General features: G+C 47.5%; 1 long non-coding RNA gene across 2 annotated transcripts in view; it reads left to right on the top strand.

The window, feature by feature from the left end:
• The window catches only part of LOC136018225 (uncharacterized), a 40,549-nt gene extending 28,202 nt beyond the window's left edge, over nt 1–12,347 (top strand). The window contains exons 2-3 of one of the 2 annotated variants that reach the window (XR_010614305.1): nt 2,101–2,207; nt 9,970–12,347. This is a non-coding gene — a long non-coding RNA (uncharacterized LOC136018225). Of the gene's footprint in view, nt 1–2,100; nt 2,208–7,097; nt 7,462–9,969 lie in introns of those variants that run through there. The other variant, XR_010614306.1, reaches the window with a different exon arrangement.
• The last annotated feature ends 1,659 nt before the right edge of the window (nt 12,348–14,006 follow it).

Raw genomic sequence — 14,006 nt, 5'->3', positions numbered from 1 at the left:
ATTTGGCTCTTGATTATTAATGGTTGGATCTGAGAGGTGGGAAGTGGCAGTGTGTGTCTAAAGAAGTGATAATGTGATAACATTCACTTTGCTATATGGGAAGCGTATCAGACACTGCCCCCATCGGCCCTTCTTCCATCAGGCATTGAACACAGCCTGATAGGGGAGTGCTGTCTTGATGTCAGGCTCCCAAAGTGCTCTTTGCTGTGCAGCTGCAAAGCAGCACTGTGATAATCAGAGAAATAGTTTTGTGACAGCATCCTTTGAAATGTACTTTATTATTTCTTGGCCATTGCACAGCCCTTCTCAAGGTGGTGTGTGAGCGCCTTCCAGAAGCTCAGATCCACTCAGGGAGGTGGACACTTGAAATGAAGAAATGGAACAAGGCACTCTTTTGTAGCTCTCGATTGAAGCAGTCGAGTCACTTTTGTCAGAGACATAGGGCAAATAGGTGAGATTTCCTTTTTCTTCCCAGTGGGAGGGTTGAACATAAAGCATTATCATTCTGTTTTGGTAGGATTTCGATTCTCATGATGACAATCATTTCACGCCACCTGTGATTTGTTATCCTCTCTTTGCACCTCATTGTGGGGGCTTTTTTGTAGTGGAGGAAGAGAACAGGTTACTTCTTACTGTTATCCCCCCCACCCACTTGCCTGGGGCCTCTCTTTCAATAAGCTCCTTGCTGCAACAAGCAGAAACAGTCGCCCTGCACAACCTCTCCGTAGAGTGTGAACATCAATCCTCTCTTATTAAGCTGAAGCTAAAATGCTCATAGACAAACTGTTAAAAAGAAGAAAGCATCCACGCTGTGGTGGGAAAGGTAAAATGCAGTAATTGTCCAAACCTTTCAAGGAAGAATGGCTCGGTGGGGAGGGGAGGACCTTTTTCCTTTCTGTGGCAAATCGCCAGAAAACTCCAGGAAACCTCCCTTCGCCAATATATATTTATTTTTAGGTACAAAAATCACCTTTATTGCCCTTGATTTCTGTACTTTTCCCCCCCCCCCCCCAAAGACACAGGGCAGCAAATCTCTTTCCCTGCCCAGCTTCCTGCACACGCCATCGCTATCTCATTGCCGCTCCTTTTTGAGTGCTTGCTGAATCTGATTTATTTGCAGGCTTCCAAAGGAAAAAAGGCACTCGCTGCCATGTCTACACAGCAACAAGAGAGAGAACTGGAGCATGTGTAGACATACAGGGTGGATTAATCTGATTAAATTCAGGCTTCTAAGTTTAAGCTAGTCACCCAAAGCTCCTTTCTTATAGTAGACAGACATCTCATCAATATACAGTCGATGGAGCCAGAGGTGTAATTCATCTCATTCCAAAGTAGATGCCTAAAGTAGGTCACACGAATCACACCCTTAAGAGCCTATTTCTCCCCATTGACTACAGAAGGATCCTAGCACGATGAAATCATTTGTAGATACTGAAACCAGCTCTGACTGAAGTGACTTCTATCCATTGCACAAAGCTGCTCCATGCTCTTCAATGCTCACACGAGTGGTTCTTCCCTGACATCTTTGATGCTATGGTTTGGCTGTTGTTACTCACCCCAGGAAAGCAGGACAGGTTCAACAGGGATGAAGGCACAGGTCTCACTGAGGGATCCTGAGGCAACCCAGGAGAGCACTGCAGGCAGAACAGAGCAATGTGGGGAGCAAAGCATCTGTCATGGTACTTTTATCCTCATCTTGGATACAGTCTGCCAGAGAGCCCTGTGTAAGAGGACATAGAATCATAGAATGGTTCGTGTTGGAAGGGACCTTAAAGCTCATTCAGCTCCAAGCCTCTGCCGTGGGGGCCAACCTGATCTTGAACACTTCCAGGGACAGCTGTGTGGATGAATCCTCTAAAAGCATCTTTTGTCAATCAGAAATGAGTAGACCTATGAAAGTCCTCTCTTATCACCGTCATCAGATCGTGAAGTAACCAAGGGGCAGAGAAAGAAGATGGCAACGTGATTAAAGCACCAGAATACAGGAGCTCAGCCCTTTTTCTCTGCTGTGCTGTATCTCTGTGACTTTTGGCAGTTCACTGTGACTCCATTTCCCACCTGCAGCACTGAAATAATTGTCTCTTCCTTCCCCCTCCTCAGGTTTGTCTCTTGGACCGCAAGTGCTGGATGAGAGGGGATGAAGACATAAAGCCATGGCACAGTGAGATGATGATCTTCAGGCCTGATACGTAACTTTAGCAATAAGAGTAAGTGTCTGGTGGCTGGGGAAGCTCCTGAGCTTGTTTGGGAGCGTGAAATGTGTTGACTGGGTCATTTTGTTGGGGGGAAAAACCTTTTTCCTTTCTCTGCCAAGAGAGATTCGTTAAATGACCTTTAGAAAAAGAAACAAACAAGGAATCAAGGAAGACGGGATGAAAGCAGCGCTGCGAAACGCGCACCAGCCCGCTCAGCTCTCGCCAGAAGCCTTGCACAGCAAAACCCAAAAGTTAGAAGTGAGATTTTGATGCCTGGCAAAGAGAACTTCTTAAAGGAAAGGCAAGGAACCTGCTGCAAGCTGAGTGCTTCGCGCAGCGGTTTTTAAGCCAGAGAGTCCATATATTATTTAAACCATCCAATTTATTGAGCGGGTTCTCTCTACAGCAGTCAGAGCTGACAAGGGCTCACAGGAAACTTCGCAGAGCATTCTGCTTCCAGCCACTTGTGCTCCAGCCATAGAAATAAAGGTCTTTGCTCCTGTCACCTCTCCCCTGCCTCAGAGCAGAAGCTCTGGTGATAGCAACACAAGTCACCTGTGCTGCTTCAGAGAGAGGTGTTGTAGAGCTCCATGGCCCCAGGCCAGCGCCTTCATATGCAGTGATGATTTTACTGGCAACATCATAGCACAGATGTATCAGAGAGAGCAGGAAAAGATGAGCCTTTAATAACATCTATTCTGAGATCTGTTGGAATCAGAATAGCAGGCATTAGCTGGAAGGCAAGTGCTCCCATCCATGGGTTCGAAAAGAGAATTGTGCTTAAAATCCTTTCCAATACCCAGCCAGTGAACTGCCCATTTGGAGTTCCTTGGGTAGCAAAATGATGCATATGCATAGAAGGAGGCAGAAGTCCACATGTTTCCAAGTAAAACTCACACAGGCAGGGCTCTAAGAAGCTGTGAAATTGGGAAGGAAACCAAACTTTCTCACCCTTCGGATAAACTGGGGTTTTCGTTTCTCAGCCTGTGCTTGGATGAAAAAGTTTGCATCTCTCGTTGAGGTACCCAGGCAAGCTCTTTCTTTTCCTTACTAACAATCCTTTTGCCTCTCCTGGATTTTCTCCTGTCTGAGTCACAAAGTGACGTGTTTATATTGGAAACGTATGTGAGCAGATCTCCCTTAACTAGTAGGGGCTTGGAGAGGAACAGCCAAACAAGTCCATGCTCGTACATGCACAGGCATACACACACTGGACCTAGCACAGCTAGTTATAAATCTAATAAACTGGCAAGCACTACGATCCTTATGCTGCCCATAAATAATTCACTGCCAAGATGCTTGTAGGAACAGCACCTTCTGCATAGTCCATGGGAAATTCTAATGGGTACCAAGCCCTGCTGACTCCAGTTATTAATCCTGTTTATTGCTGCAGTGCCAAAGGGCCAACACAGAATGAGCCCCCTTTGGGCTAAACACTGTATAAACACAGACTCTTGAGTTTAAAAGGACTCTGGGAGGAGAAATCTCTGGTATAACTGTGTTAGCCCAGCCCCAGGACTGTCAAGAGTCAAAATCTCTTTCCTCTCCAAGAAGCAGTAATGGCTTTTAGGCAAAATTCTGTTTTATGTTAGAAATAGGCCCAAGCTGCTAAGTCTGGAGCCTGATAAGGATGTGAATGTCTCCAGCTCTAAAGGATTCAGGTGAGTTTTGCTCATTAGAGCGGTCTCTCTACAGCACATTGCCTCCATTGGGAAGAAGTAAAAAAGAAGGGAGGTAGATTTTGCCCTTCTTCTAGGAATGCTTTGTTTCAGAGCTGTAATTTCCCTGCCAAGAGGTACATGTCCTCAAACGGAGGGGCCGCCCTGCACTACTGATGTGCAGAAGTCCCAACCATGGTGGGTTTCCGACATGCTGCTTCATGGAAGCATTTATGGGGGAGAACAGGGACCAGTTTCTGTGCCCCCTCACCCCTGAGTTGGGTTGCCACAAAGAACCAGGGAGGAGGAGCCATGGAGCAGGCGCTTTCTACAACAGCAGTAATCAGGGAAGGAATGAGGTTTGTTCCGATTAGACCATCACCAACCTTGACCAGTGACCTAAGAGCAGAAGGATCTTAAACCATCCCTTTATCTTGTGAGACAAGCTGTCCCTTTCCACTGCGGTTTCTAAATACACTGCAGTGAGGGCTGAGTTTTCAAAGGAGTACTGAAAACCTTCACTTCAAGGGGTCTCTTTTGCTTTACCCAGCTAAAAGTGGGTGAGAGAGGATTCAGCAGAGGTAGCTGCAATCTTCCCTCTACCACTCACTCTACTGCAGCTTAGAAATGGCCTTTCGGTTGCCTTGGCAGAGAAGAGCTGCAGGTCTACAAAGCTCTCTGAGATCTACCTTTAATGCTCCCAGTCAGGAACAATCAATATTATGGATTCTTTTCGTTTCAAATCCTGAATAACAGCCTTCATTTTTCAAGGGGCATGACCCAGCTGATGGCTCCCTGAGCAAACCCTCTTGCTGTGACTTCCAGTGGCCATGGTGTGCAGGAGGTGAATCATTCACCTCATCATAGGCTAGCAGAAGGATCCTGCTCATACCCCGATGTACAAATCAACCTGTCTACACTTACCCTCCTGCCCATTCCTGATGGAACAAGCTGCTTGGACTGGTTTCGCACCATCTTCCAGAAGGCCATTAATACTGCTGAGCTTAACATGGAGGTTGGACACACCTTGGGGAGACTCCAGCATTCAGCTCTGGCAGCCTTTTTAGAGGGAAGTTTAATGGGGATGCTGGTTCCGCACACAGCTGTAAGGGGGAGGAACTGGTAACACTGGGCAGGGAGGGAGTCATAGGACCTATGGTGGTCTTAATGCAATGAACAGCCTCAGGCTGAGCCTTGAGTCTGACCCTGGGGACTGTGGCTGTGGGCTGCAGCCACTGAGGTGAAATTCCCTGGAATCTGACATTTATACGTATGTGTATAATGTAATCTTGTAAGCCATAAAGCAAAGGTTGGCTCTACCTCTTCCAAGGTGGGTTTCCCAGTAACGCCTTAAATGAAGTGTCTCAAATAAGGATTTAATTTAGACTCAATAAGGAGAGTTATTGCTCCGTAATGAAATAGCGAGTAGTTATTGCAAACACATTTAGTGAGGTTCAACAGGCTCCTAATAGGGATGTAGAAGCTGTGGCCTGGCCAGCAGCGTTCAGTGCATATCTTCATCATCTCATACAGGGTTTTCCCTGCTCAGTACACAATTACTGTTTCATTACATTTGTATTAAGCAGCAGCCATGGGTGGGAAAACCCAACCGGTTCTTCAGCATTGGCTGCTATTATCACCCCTCCAAATCACAACCAGTAGTGGCATTTGGAGTTAAATTCAATGCTGCTTTCCCCTCTATGGCCTATTAAATGTACTAAATCAAGGTTGACGTCAGGTACTGGAGACCTGGTTTGGAGTGCAGGGTGCTGGTATTTCATGAGCTGCTCGGGAGAGATTTATAACCTGAAATACGATGTCTGCACCACCTTCAGGAAGGACCCAGTTCTCTTTGGGCCACAGTAGGATCACCTATGGGGCGATGCTCAGATCTGAGGATCCTGTGCATCCAAGGAAAATGAAAGGAGGCTCAGTATGAGACAAGGAGGCAGCTTCAGGACAGGCAGCAGATAGAATACAGGATGTGGTAGAAAGCAGAACCAATGACTTTTAAGAGAAAAGCTACAGTCACACCCCATGCTGTCACAAAACAAAGCCATGCCCCAGCTAACAGAGGAGAGAATCACACTTTCTTTCCACCAGCCAATGACTTCAACTGATCTAATGAAGTCATCCCAGCTAATCCTAATTTTATAGGGTCTAATGGTCGTTGCTTAGCTGTGATCACACTTCACCCAGTGTGTGAAGAAGACACAGGTCGAGTTAGGGTGGATGTGAAGGCAAGTAAGAGATTATCAGCTTTACAGCTGTGGAAAATGAGGCAGGACGGGAGGGTGGAGGGGAATAAACCCACCCTGATTGAGTAAGGCAGCTCCTTAGCACATCACACACTGCATGAATGGATCCTGAGCAATGACGGAGATCTCTGCTCTGTATTGCTTTTAAAGATTACTCTCCCTGTAATGTGTGTTTAGGATCTAAATGGCCCATGGCAAAAGGCCTCTGATTAAGTTCTGTTATGCTGCTGGGTGAAACTGGTGCTCCTGAAAAGAAAGCAACTGAATAAAGATGAAAGGGAGATGCAGGCTCCCAGTGCAGGAGGCTCTGCAGTGCCAGGTCCAAGTTTCAAGTCATTCTGGGTCAAACGTAATGTTCTACACAACCAGAAATAAACCATTTCATTTTAGGCTTTGGGAAACTTGTAGTAGATCAGTAAAACACCTGTAGAAAACATCACTTCGGTTCCGTTTCTCTGCTTTGAGGAAAACTGTTCAGGTATTTTTCAAACAGAACCCATCCACCCAAACATTGAAAGATGCGAAACTATTTGGCTATAATTCAGCAGAAAATGCTCACGAGTGAATCCATCCGCCTTCACTATCAGAGGAAAGCAGCTTCACATTCAAGGCTCTTTTCCCAGTGGGATTTTACAAAGCTGAGAAGAGAATTTTATGTTTTTCTCTAATTTTCTCTAAAAACGATCCCAGAATTGGCTTTGGAAGGACCAGGGTGGCTGCAGGGAGAACCAGCAAATTAAACTTGCTCCAACCAAACCCAACAAACAGAGCAACATTATCTGCACTTGGGGAAAGGCAAAGATCTAATCAAACAGCACAGTGCACAGGGAGCCCATCTTCTTTCCCTTTAGCAATCCGAGTACTCGCTGTTATATCAGCGAAGACATGCTTTTGAACCACTACAGCTTGTACCGATCCGCAGCCGTTTAGCAATACAGGGCACACACAGCCTCAGCTTAGAGCTCTGCTTTTCTGCTCTCCCTTAGGACAGGTGGAACGCTGCATTACACACATGGACAACAAGCAAGTGGCATCTCTGCTGAGCGACACGGGAGGATGCTTGGTGGGCACGTGCATGGCTCGAAGGCTAAGGCCTGAAGTGATGAAGGATGCATGGAGGTCAGGGAGAGGAATCCCTCTTTCCTCTGAGATGGCCATTGTGCTCCTGTGGAGAGGAGAGGCTTTTTATTACATGTCAGCCAAACTGCATTCAAAGTAGTGTTGCCACAGGGTGCAATATAACAGCTTCACTGTCTCTCAGGACACTGATTCTGAGAGGGCTTGTTGGCCAGTCGGTAGTAGAGGGGAAGGAGCAGAGGGAGTAAAGCACCAGTGATTACGTCCCCATTGCCAGCAAGGAGGTGAAGCCATGGTCTGTCAGAAGCAGGAATCAGGCTGAAATCCTCAGCTTGGTGAGCAGGGCAATGCCCGTCACACACAGCAGAATGAATTCGTCTTCCTAACTCTTTGCCATTGAAAAAGTGATTCATAGCTCCCAGGTCAGGGAGCGGAGGGAACCTGGGTTGCAGAGCATTGCTGGTACAACCGCATGGGTGGTAGTGCAGAAAAGAGGTCTTCCATTGCCTGGAAGAACCATTTCTCCTTCCCCTTACAGGGCATTTTTCATAAGCCCTGGCTCCATCCAAACACACTGTTCTCATGGGGCCACCCAGTTCTTATACACGGAACTGAAGGTACATTTTGGCTATTGAAGCATTCAGGGTCTGGGCCACTTGTTTGTTCCAAGTGGCTGCTGAATTAAGCAGCCACAACAGAAGGCCAGAGGCTTCCCAGTGACTAACTGGCCAAGACCCTGTACTTGTAAACCTTATGGGCTGAATTCTGCTCTTCTTTGCCCTCTTACATAGACACCCTATAAAGGTGAGGGAAATTGCTTCACGCTATTAATTCAGGAGTAACAGGCAAAGGCAGAAGAACATCTGAATGACCTCTGTTTTTCAAGCTCATACATTGCTGTTCCAAGGGAGAAAAGAAGTGGAATTCCTCCCAGCCCCAGCCCCAAAGGCACAACAATGCCCCTACAGATGTCAGATCAACTCCCTCCTTTATATCTCTCTGAGATCTCAAACAGCTGCTTCATTATTCCCGAAAACAAAGGGGCAGTTGGTGTTCCAGATGTTTCAGCCTGCAAGTGAATGATTTCTTTCTTGTCTCCCCACAGCATCCATACCAATTGCTTTCTGTTGCAGTTCTGTCATCTGATTAGCAAGGGCAAATCACTTGAGCACAAACTTCTGCCTTACACCTCTGCCCCACCAAAGCCCTATCACTCATTAGGAGTACAGCAACATCCAAAGGAGGTATCCCATGGACAGAAGCAGGAGAGAGCTGAAGTTTCTGGTTATTTCCCGAATGGGGAAGATTGATAGAGCAGGAGGAAACCTGTAGGTTTAGCATTCAGGTCCTTTCCTATCAGCCCTTGAGCAAAGAGCGAAAGATAGCCACAGGCAATTAAATAAAGCAGGCTGTACGTGTGTTTGAGAAACTCATCCCTCAAACCCTCCGTGGTTATTCCGAAAGGAACATTTGGTGTACCCCCAAAAGAGAAGCATTTCCAAAGCATCAGAAAGGCGAGGTAGACAGAAGACAGAAGGCAAGAACAAGGAACTGATTTATCCAAATTGAGCCTGCAAGGTCACATCTCATGAGCTAACCCCTCCGAGGTGTTCAAGCCCTGCTTGCCCTGGAAGGCTGGACCACGAACCTATGGAGGTTGCAGTCACCCTGGGCTGGGGCATCGCAGCCCTTTGATCCCATCTCCACTGCAGGGAACGCTGACTCCTCGCTCCTTCCGATGCAGAAATCTCTCCCATCGCACCTCTGGGGAGAGAGGAAATTGTCAGCAAAGTAAATTGCTTTTTGGATTGCTTCGTGTCCCATTGTGAGAGCTTCACTTCAGGAGCTACCATGGGAAGGGATGACACGGTCAGGCGAAAACCCCACATCCCAGAGGCTGCTGCAAGGGCACCATGTATCAATAAACCAATTCCTTGCGGCTGAGGCAGGAGCCGCTGCTTCTTCGGAACACTCGAGTTTTCTGCTATAGCCATGGGGAGAGAAAGACTCATTTCTTACCTGAATAATAAATGCAGGCAAATAAGTAAATAAGCAAATCCTGCCCGATAAATGCATTATTAGCTGCAGTAGGAGCAATTGCAAGAAGAAAGGGAAGTGGCAGCTGCAGGCCCCAGATAGCCAAGGCACAAAAGGGGAGTTTCAGACAAATGTCCTTCAGATAATGGGTTTGTTTCTCATCTAGTCTGGGGAGGGAGGTGGCATAGGGGAAGCATTAGCAGGCTGTGCCACACGTAGGGAGCAGAGATGCTGCTGGACCAACACTCGGCAGGAATAATTTAGCTCCTTTCTTTTCATTTCAGCTCCCCCGTGTATCTGACTTTGTTTAAAGCCATGTAGGTTTCACTGCCCTCACCATCCCTGATCCCATAAGGAGAGGGAAAGGAGGCTCCTGGGATTAGCTTCTTTATAAACGTATCTGTTGCAGGACTGGGAGCTCAGATTAATAAAACCCCAGGGTGACCTCTGGGAATGGGATCACAGGATCTGGGAATGTCTGTGATGGGGTGGGGGGGGAGGCGGGCAATGGAAACTTGAAGCAACAGCCCCATAGAGACAATCCAGACACTGCTATCAGGAGGTCCCTTCCGCCAGACATCGCAGGGACTTGCAGAAGTAAGGTCTGCCCAGCAACATCTCATTCACCAGGGGACTGTTTCCTTTCCCTCCTCGATAGATTAAATCCTCCCTTACCTTTGCATAGTCCGAGTCTGTTGCCTAAGTGTCGCATTTCAACACAGCAGCTTTGCATCTCTTCCACAGGACCTTCCATCTCTTCCTGTCTTTGTGAGCCCTGTGCAGCCTGAAATCTGTGTATCCCCTCTGCAAGATGCTGCTCTGACAAGGCACGGAGATGACGCAGCTTGGTGGGGACCATCATCCTGCTCCAGACCTTGCACCAGTTATCCAAGCTATGGTTCCTGGAAGCTCACTATGATCTCTTGCCTCGATGCTTCTCCCACTAAGGATGAACTGTGCACAAAGTGAAGCAATTCACCTCCCAGTATTTTTCTACTGACCAGCTCTAACCATGCCCTTAAAACTGGAATTCAGAGCCCTACTTGTTGCCCTTCTCCTGTGAGGCACACACCTTTTGCTGCTTTAACCCATGGCGCTTTTCCAGTCACACAGTGATGAAAGCTTTTGGCTGTTTCAGAAGCACAGGAAAGCATAGGTGATGGAAGGCGGAGGGAGAATGACTGCCCTGTATAGCATTGCGCTCCATAATAACAGTGTGAGAACCAGTCGCAATTTGCTGGGGATGATGACACCGAGGTCAAACGAGCTGCATTGTAATTTACGGCCAAGAAAATGGAACCAGACAATGCAGGATCGCTCTTCCACTCATTATGAACAAAGAGCATGCAGCAGGAAATCAGAGAGGCCTCTCTACAAGACCCCTCTGCCTTGCTAGCTCCATCTCAGCCTAATTACACAGCCTGGTTTGCATTGGTATGGTCTCCTGGCTCTCCCATGTCCCCTTCTCGCTGTGAGTCATTCAGAGCCATTAGCACAGATTGCACAAGCATGCTCGGGATTCCCCGAGGGCAGATAGAAACTTTCCATGCAAAATGGGATCAGTCCAGCCAGGAGCAGCACCCGGGAGGGGGGATTTCAGCCTGAGTGGTTAGAACTGGGAGAAGTTGTAACACAAAGCGGAGTCTAATAATAGGAAATGTGAGGCAGCCTTAATAGAAAGCACATCATGAGGCCTGTGCTCTGCATAGAATGTGTTGTCTCCAACTTAATTGCTCGTCACTTGGGTACATAAACAAAGCCTGGTGCTGTGACCGTGCAAGTGGCAGGGCTCATTCCACCCTCAGCTCCTTGCTGCTAAAAGAAGGCTTGCTCTGAACACCATTCCCTGCCTGGGAGAACAGCTTCCTATGGACACTGGTGGGCTTCAGGGAAGGGGAATCAGGAGGTGCGATGGGTAGGGGCTGGAAGGTAATAAAGCAGGATCGCAAGGGGGTCATGGAAATTATGGGTACATTTGGTTATTGATTTCCTACAGGAATCTAGATGCATCCTCTCTGAAGACAGGTGGGATAGGTTCATGTTAGCACAATTCCTGCACTGGTTCCTCACTGCCATCGTCAGATGAGCTCTCTGAGTCTGGGGTGGGAAGGGGAGAGAAGAGGGAAACAGTTCAGTTATTGTGTTGTGAGAGAGGGACAGTGGGTCTGTGGTCCTTCCCATCCAGGAGAGGTCAGTCCACACCGCTAAGTGGAGCATCACGTCTCGGACATGCCCTGCTGCATCAGGAATGGTTCCTATGGAGGTAGCTGACCCCCCTGCATGGTTGTGACACAGCTGAGCTGTTTTCTCCTTTACCCACAAAGGCACTCTTGTCCTGTGCTGGATGTAAAGACAACAGCCCCATGTGGGAGGCCAGAAGGGCAGTCTCCGTCACACTGGGAAGTCTGACAGCCCTTCTGCAGCTGTTTCTGCTTGGTCTCTGGTGCTATCTAGGATACTTTTGATGGCCAGAAGGGTACATACACACATCTCCTATATATGCATGCATGGACTTTGGTGGGCGAGAGCAGGATCCTGATGTTTACAAGTCACAGACAGTAATTCCAGCCCTTTGCAACTAGCCTGAGGGGTCTTTAACTCTGCACCAAGCCCGTGGCCACCACATGGCACTGAAAGCTGAACTTGCTTGGCTTGCTAAGCACTGTGTTAGCATCCTAGTCTGTCCCTGCTGGAACAGAACTCCTTGGTGCTTGGCTTGGCAACCACTTCTGAAACAGCCTTAAGGGTTATCCATGAGAAATGCCCAAAATCTGGTATTCCTCATCGCATGACTGCCTGGTCTGCTACGGCAGGAGGTGCAATGAAGTGTTGGTCTCTGGCAGCAAACAGGTCTAGACAGATCTCCGGGCTGTTTCTAAATGGCAGAGGATGAATGGCCCGCGGTGAAAACTCTCTCTGCTCTCGGGATGCTGCTGTTTGCAACAGCCTCAGTGCCCAGGAAGGTAATGTAAGTTATCCCATGGCAAAGAGATTCTAATTTGTCTTCGGCTCAGCCTGCGAGGCTGTAATCAGTGCTGCTAATCTTTAATAAAGGGGGTTCACAGGAGCCTTTGTTTATAATGACATGGTGGGTGATAGCTCTTTCTTGTTCTAATCCCCGCTCAGAAAGCATCTGATGGGGAAAACGTCTCCCTTGACAGTTTGCTTAAATTTTCATTTGCCAAAACGCTGAATAAACTCCTTGTTTGTCTAATGCAACTAGAAGGAATTGTGACACTTTTATTGTTTGTTTACTTCCTCACTGGGGCACCAGCTAAATTGAAGATGTCATCGCACAGCAATGAGAATCCAGCTCTCTTAATTTAACTGATTGGTTTGCCAACAAGGGTCTCTGGAGCCGTACAGGCTTTTCCAATGACCACAGGCTGAAACGCAGCAGTGAACTACAAGCAGGAGAAGCAATACAATGGACAGGTAATCCCAGAAAAGCTGCTGCTTGTACAAGGTATCACACAGAAGCACCGGTCAAACGGCATCTGGAAAACTGGCAAAGCAAGCAATACATTCTGCTATAAATCCTACGTAATTAGCAGCTGCTGGTGGATTAATGCTAGCATTAATGCTGAACAGGCAGAGGGGAGGCTGGATTGCTTGCCTGAATTCCCTCTGTTTATTCCCTTTTGTTACGCCCTTAAAACCAGGAGTAGAGTTACTCACACTTTACACTGCGCTAAGCCAAGTGGAGGAGGCAGCACTCAGGATGCAGACCGAGGAGCAGTCCCCCAAGGAGCGCTGAGATTTTCAGACAGATCAAATGTTGAGCTTCAGGTAATTGGCAGAGATCCTTTAATGTCTGAGTTTAACACTCACCTGCTAGAAGAGAACACAATTAGGCAATGAGATGTGGAAGCGTCTGAAGTGCCAGGTATAATAAGTCAGCCGTAGTACGCTGTTCAGCGGAAAGCTGAAGGCTGAGAGCTGTCAATTACACCAGGGGTGAATTAATACAACCGAATTCACGCACTGAAGCAGCTTATTATTGCTATGATCACATTTTATTAGGGAGCAGTTTGGATGAGGTTGTTTTTTCCTTTAATTTATTTATCTATGTTAATTTTGTACAGAGGCAAATTAAGTTCTGAGGTGGGAATTGTATTCATTCCACTGCTTGGAAATATTTTAATAGCCGATTAGGTCGTTTGCTGATGGTTGTTTTTTTCTGCCTCTGTTTTCTGCTCATTATAAAGATAGCGTTTGGTTTACGATGTTCACAAGAAACACCGTGAGAGAGCAAACTATAACCCCCCTCGGTCCTCATCGCACACAATATTGACTAGTCACCCCCTAAACTCAACTTCCTGACCATACATTACATGTGCGTTTTAAGGGCTTGCCTTTCCAGGGCAAACAGAACTCCATATTACAGTCAGGAGGGAGGCCTCTCCATCCTCCCCAAGGCAAATAAACTGCATTTCACTCCTACAGCAAGCACAGGGGGGCTCAGCAATCTGAGTCCACAATTGAAGACAATCAAAACTCAGCCACATCCAGCAAATAACCACAGAATCAGACTGGTTTGGGTTGATGGGACCTTAAAGCTCACCCAGTTCCAACCCCCCGCCATGGGCAGGGACACCTTCCACTAGAGCAGCTTGCTCCAAGCCCCATCCAGCCTGGCCTTGAACACTGCCAGGGATGGAGTAATGTCACATAATGAGGATGTGATGGTGCTGCACCATCCCAGCCTTCCATCAGCAACAGTGCTCTTTGCAGCATGGATTCGATCTTTGTGGAGGAAGGGTAGAAAAAGGGTTGGGAGA

This window comes from Lathamus discolor, chromosome 7 (assembly GCF_037157495.1).
Source record: "Lathamus discolor isolate bLatDis1 chromosome 7, bLatDis1.hap1, whole genome shotgun sequence".
NCBI lineage: Eukaryota > Metazoa > Chordata > Aves > Psittaciformes > Psittacidae > Lathamus > Lathamus discolor.
Note: the sequence above shows the minus strand (reverse complement) of the source record. Positions and strands in the feature narration are given on the sequence as shown.